Source organism: Rhinopithecus roxellana, chromosome 4, assembly GCF_007565055.1.
Source record: "Rhinopithecus roxellana isolate Shanxi Qingling chromosome 4, ASM756505v1, whole genome shotgun sequence".
Lineage (NCBI taxonomy): Eukaryota > Metazoa > Chordata > Mammalia > Primates > Cercopithecidae > Rhinopithecus > Rhinopithecus roxellana.
This window is the reverse complement of record NC_044552.1, coordinates 67845836-67852835: the sequence shown is the minus strand read 5'-3', so window position 1 is coordinate 67852835 and position 7000 is coordinate 67845836. Positions and strand designations below refer to the sequence as shown.

At 30.8% G+C, this 7000-nt stretch overlaps 1 non-coding gene across 1 annotated transcript; it reads left to right on the top strand.

The window, feature by feature from the left end:
• The first annotated feature begins 207 nt into the window (after positions 1 to 207).
• On the top strand, positions 208 to 271 carry LOC115897155. The gene has a single exon (XR_004057085.1). It is a non-coding gene; the product is annotated as a U7 small nuclear RNA (small nuclear RNA).
• The last annotated feature ends 6729 nt before the right edge of the window (positions 272 to 7000 follow it).

Below are 7000 nucleotides of genomic sequence, written 5' to 3'. Positions count from 1 at the left end.
ATTCCCATGAATAAAGGTCTAATTTAAAAGGTTTATTTAAAAACAAACAAACAAAAAAGTCGTATAATACACATGAATGACAATGGCACATAAGCAAGAACCAGGAGAAATAACAGAAGAATCAAACCTGAAAAGATATTAGATAGTGGACTTAACAGACACAGAACAAAAAAACACATACATAATGTTTTAAGAAGTATAAGATATGAGTGTTATGGCTCTTTTATAATTTGTCTAGCAGGTGTTCCACTTTTCACCAGAAACTGCCTGTCTCTGCTCTACACACAAAGAAATATAAGATATAATTTAAAACATAACAAAGAAGAGATTATCCATTTCAAACCAGTGAGTTTGAAAAATAACTTAATAAAATGTTTAGAAGTAAAAAAGATACATAAATGATAACATAGCAAAATGGAAACATTATAATATAAATGAAAATAAAACATAAAAATATAATAATACAATGAAATGTATAATTTATGTTATATGAATATAAAAAATGAAATTAAAACATTAAACTATGTTAGATTTTGCTGAAGAGATACTTAGTGAACTGGAAGATAGAGCTGAAGGAATTACTGAGTATATAGCAGCCCAGAGAAACAATTAAAATGGAAAATGAAAAAGAAAGGTTAAAAGTCATAGAGCAAAGAATGAGAGGGACTAAAACATGCTTACTCAGAATTACAGAAAAAGAACAAAGAAATGGAGGAAAGGCAATATTTTAAAAATAGCTAAGAATTTTCTGTAATTGGTGAGAGAAATAACATGTATTATTCGTTAAGCACAATAGAAACCAAGTAGGATAAATAAAAGACAAACCCAACCTGGTCACGTCATAGTAAAATGGAAGAAAAAACACAAAGAAAAGATCTTAAGAGTAGTCAAAGAGAAAAACAGATCCCATGTAAGATTATGACAGTTATCCCATTTTTAAACAGAAATCATGAAAGCCATAAACGAATAGAATAATATTTTTAAAGTGTGTGAGAAAAAATAAAAACTGTCAACTTAAGATTGTAAAATTACCCCTAAAGACCCAGATGGAAATAAAAAGAATTTTAGATGACAAAATAAAAATGTGTTCACTCTCAGAACTTCTAAAGGAAGTAGGAAAATGTTTCCAGAAGAAAGGGATGATACACACACAAAAAAATGATGAGCAAATAGATTTGTAAACATGTATGTAAATTTAAATATCGATTCAGCCTAATTTATAGAGTTATTCAAAACAATATGCAGTTCTCTACTGAACAAGTATCCTTTTATTATCCTATATTAATAGTGAGGTGGGAGAAAAAGCATTTTGAGCTCCATTTATTGCTCTGGAGATTGGTAAAACTATCCTGATTAACTTTAGATTTTGGTAGGCTGGGTATGGATTATAAAATTCCAACAATGTTTTGTTTTGTTGTCTAAACTTCTTTTTATTTCCATCTTGGTCTTTAGAGGGAGTTTTACAATCTAAATTAACAGTTTTTTCTCTCACACTTTAAAAATATGACTAACCATAAAATAGTAGAAATTGAAATAAGTGAAGAGTAATAATATGATTGATTACATGAAGCCGATTAATCACAAAAAGTGAAGAAGGAGAGAAAAGAAAGTAAATGGCAGTTGTAAAACACAAAATAAAATCCTGGAAGTGAATGTAAATACAGTTCTAATAACCGATATAAAGGGACATTGATTGTTAGACTCAAAAAGGTAGAGAACTATATAGAGATACAAACACAGACATAGACATAGATCTCTAGTTCTATCCCATTATAAGGTGCACACTTGAAACATTAAGACACAGCAAAGGCAAAGGTATAAAGATGGATAATTTTGCACCAGGTAAATACTAACAAAAGAAACATGTTTATAATGTAATATTAAAAACAGACTTCAAAGAGGAAAGTATTACTAGAGATATAGAAAGATGAAGACTTATTCACCGAAGATGTATAACACTCAGACAAGATTGTAAGTTTTACAAACATTAACTATTTCAATCCTCTTAAAACTTGATGAAATACATTTTATTTCCATTTCACAGATGAGGACATAGAAACACAGAGGTTTAAGTAAAAGTTGAATTCATAAAAGATATAATCATTTTAAATTTGTAGAAGCCTAGTAGAAGAGTTTCAAATTATATAAAGCAGAAATTAACACAATTCGGAGAAACAGAAAAAGTCATCATCACTGTGAGTTTTTTGTTTGTTTGTTTGTTTGTTTGTTTGTTTTTGAGACGAAGTCTCGCTCTTGTGCCCCAGGTTGGAGTGCCGTGGCACGATCTTGGCTCACTGCAACTGCTGTCTCCTGGGTTCAAGTGATTCTCCTGCCTCAGCCTCCCGAGTAGCTGGAATTACAGGCACCCGCCACCACGCCCAGCTAATTTTTGTATTTTTGGTAGAGACAGGGTTTTACCATGTTGGCCAGGCTGGTCTCGAACTCCTGACCTCAGATGATCCACCAGCCTCAGCCTCCCAAAGTGCTGGGATTACAAGTGTGAGCCACCGCACCTGGCCCAGTGTGAGATTTTAATATACATCTCTCATTGTCATTAAGTTGAAACAAATATAAAAGATTTGAATGATATAAAAAACAAACTTGATGTAAAGAATATATGACAAACAGTATACTTAAACAAATGGAGAATACACATTCTTTTCAGGTATACTTTAGCCATTTACATCAACTGATCATAAAGTAAGTCTCCACAGATTTTAAGAAATTCATATTATTCAGATCGTGTTTTCTGTTCACGATGCAATTAGATTTGAAATGAACAAAGCAGATAACTAAAAACAGGAATAAAATATGTCTGTAAATGTATATATGCATACTGTAGAAATATATAAATGCAACTGTAAAAATATATATGTGTGTATAGACACACATACAAATAACTCATGTGTTTAAACAATTCGAATGCACATTTAAAAACACTGAAATCTGAATTACAATGAAAATACTATATAGCAAAGTTTGTGAGATGAATTTGTCCATTAAAAGACATGCACAAGAGTTTATAACCAGCTTTATTCACGATAGACAAATAATCCTGGAAAGAACCAAATGTCCACTAACATTAGAATGGATAAATTACAGTATACTGTGGTATACTGATAGCAGTAAAAATGAATGAATCTCTTACACACACAATAAGGATAAATATCACAAATATTGTTTGGGGCTAAAAAGACAGATACAAGAGACTATATACTGTATGATTATATTAAAAAGTAAAGAAAAAGCAAGAACTTATCTATGGTGATAGAAGTCAGTATAAGGGTTCTCTCAGAGTAGAATGTTATTGACTGGATTCGGATATGAAGGAGATTTCTGGGTGCTTGAAATGTTTCATACCTTGATCTGGGTACATTCAACTATAAACAGAGTATCCTTCATATATGATGATATAGTGTATAGTCTTTTGTATCCGTCTTTTTAACCCCATACAATGTTTGTCATATTTATCTTTATTGTATGTGTAAAAGAATCACTCCTTTTTACTGGTATCAGTATACTATATTTTATCCATTCTGATGTTAGTGGACATTTGGTTCTTTCAAGAATTATTTTTCTATCATGAATAAAGCTTATGTGTGTGTGTGTGTATATATATATACATATATTCTTTGTGTCTATATTTACACACGTGTGTATATATATATAGTGTGTGTATGTGTGTATATATATATAAGTGTGTATATGTATATATATATATTCTTTGAACTGTTTGCTTAATATCAGTGCATTTTATTCACTTTACCACGTGCTTTTGTCCTTAATAAAATGGAAAAAATGTAGTTGGTTGTAACTAAGGAAGTTCTTAATGGGAAACATGTATCCACAAAAACGTATATTTAGAAAAGACAAAAGCTAAAATTTAAGGAGCTAAGCATATTATATAAGAAGATAGAAACATCAGGGATGGGAGAAGCAAAGAAGTATAAATAAAAACCTTTAAAAAATAAAAGCAAAAATTAATGAACTAGAAAAAGAAAAGAAAATGCAGTAGAAGAAATCAACAATTCCAAAATAAAAGTGGATTTTTGAAAAGACTGACAAAAATCAAGAAAGCTCCAATAAGCTCAAATAAGGAAAGATGGGACAAATTAATATTAGGCATGAAGGACAGAATATAACTACAGACAGAGCAGAGATTTAAAAGGCAATAGTACTGATAATAATACCTAACATTTATTGAATATTTGATACGCTTTCGGCTTGTTCTAAGTCCTTTACGTATCTATCAGTTCATTTAATCCTCATGGCATAAAATACCCTGAGGTGTGCATTTTATTATGTCCACCTTTTTTTTTTTTACAGATTTATGCCAATACTTTTGAAAATTAATGAAAACTTGGCAAATTCCTGGAAAAACATAATTTAGCGAAGCTCTCGAGAGGAAATTTAAAAGTCTAAAAAGTTATATAATGAAGTTGAACAGTTAAAATTCTTCTACTATAAAATCAAAAAACAACTCACTCCTTTTTTAAATAATCTGTTCCATGAAATAGAAAAATGGAAAACTTCCCAATATATTTTATTAAATACTACGATACCAAAAGAAACAAACAAGAAAGAAAAATTAAAGGCTAGTTTCATTCATAAATACAGTTGCAAAGGCTCTAAACAAAATACAATCAAACTGAATCTGCCAGTATATTAAAGAATAATGCAACATACCTAAACTGAATTTATACCATGAAAGAAGGGTTAAAATTAGCAAATCTATTAATGTAATACACCACATTAACAGATTAAAGGTGAAAAAAATGTAATCATTTAAATAGATGCAGGAGAAGCATATTACATATGCTTCTGAATCCTACTGAAACCACTGAGAGATAGATATTATCCTCATTTCACTAATAGGTAAATCAATAATAACTAATAATAAAAATAGCCAACTTTATAAAATGCATGTTTTATACTAAGTACTATGCTAAGTAATTTGCAATGATTATTTTATTCTTAATTACAGTCTTAAAAGCTCTGCACTATTATGATTCTTATTTCACAGCCTGATTATTTTTGTACTCAATTTTCACAAATTTGATTCTGAAGCAATATTATTCTGCATCTTCCCTGCCCAATAAGGGAAGATAACTTGAACCACTTAATTAAAATAGTGTGTTTTAGTTATATCTAATATAGAACAACCAACACCACAATTTTTTTCATTAGCTATAGGTCCAACTTAAAATTGTTTCTAATTATGAAGAAATGTTGGACATGTGTATTTCTAATGTGTGTGTATACTATCTTACATTTAAAAGAGGATGGATTTTTGCTATTGTTATACTTTAAGCATTTTGGCGCACTCCATTGTTGGTTTACTTTTACAAAACAAAAAAGGAGAAGCTTTGGATTATACACAGATGTTTGTATAAATTTCATCCCCCAACATCTGTATCCTATTATAATTGTTCAACCCCTAAAGTGAATGCTTTCAAATGCATAATGTGAATATATTTTTATAGATTATTGCTTCTGTACTTATACATTAATATGAATTACAAAAAATCAGTTAAAAATGTAAATCCAGAAAGCTCAGGAAATAATATACCTCAAGAAATTTAACATTTAGCAAGGTTTGAAATGTAAAACTTTATTTTAAAGCAAAAACCATAAGGATGGCTCATATACAGCCAAGAATTTTTGAATTCTCGGTTCAAAAATTTATATGAACCAAGAAACAATGATTCCACCATATCTTTAGAAATATAACTTAAATAGATATTTTCATATTTGATAACATTCCCAAGTTATACAGAAACCCTGATATAAAAAACCTCTTTCAAGTGTTCTAGAGCTCACATATTTTTCTTATAAAAGCAAAGCTGAAACCTTTCCGAAATTGTTTCCTTTTTGTGTGCACATGTACGTGTGTGTGCGCATGCACATATATTCTTTTAAGTGGTGACTAATCTTAATGCATCTAGTCTACCTTCTGTGTCTGGTGAATGCTTTTATGCTTTTCTTGCTCCTGGGATGTTACCAAGCTTTCAAAATCTTACTCAGGTGATGTGAAGAATAAAAAAAAAAAATGTTATATATGCCCTTTCATGGCTGCCCTCGTAATGTGCAACACAGAACATCACTTAGGATTTAAAGGCCCATAAAATAGAAAGCTTGCTTAACCCCTTGACTGCTCCGTGCATGCAAGTTGCAGCACCCTGTGATATTGGAATTTTATGAGTGTTGAAAGCTGAGGTGTTTTAAGCCTCAGCAGCATATATTCGTTCTGTTATGGTAACCCAGGTCAAAAGCAGCACAGGAATTTTTAGCTCTTTCTATTTTCTTTGTCTTTGAAACTGTTCCTAGACATCCTAATTCTGCACAGCAAAATGCCTGCAAGCATATAATAATTCAGTTAATTAGTAACAAGAAATAAAAAGTATGTATTTTCTTTCATTGAACAAAATAAAAATGAATGTATTTCCAAAGAAGTCAGGAACATCAAAAATAGTGGCATGTTTCCTCTTTAAAATGGCATAAGCAGACTATAACAAGTTAGGAACTTAAAAAAGGAACAGAAATCAATACTATTGTATGCCTAGTATTGTCTAATTTTAGAAAGGTATAATCTGCTAGAAGAGAACCCAGTTATGGGCATGCCGGGAATGTCAGCACTTTAGGACAATGTGGGATGCTGTAAGAGAAATGTGGAAGCTAAAATTGGCTGAATATGTAGACTGGAATCCTAAGGAAGGATGAATCTGGGAATATGAGCCACTCCTGTGGCTGGGTCTCCAGGAGCTGCCTCTTGGAATGCTTTGGCTCTTCTCCCTGACCTTACAATTTGATAACACGAAGGCTTATGTGACCTGAAATCATTGTATTATTATGTATTATTATTTCATATGGTTATTTCAATTAAAAGAAAAAAACATTGCTTCTACTCTGCACAAACCACTAAGAGAATAAGACAGCGATTACCCCAAGAAATTTTTATATTCTTATAGGAGGGATCTGAAAACTATAAAAGCAATTATAA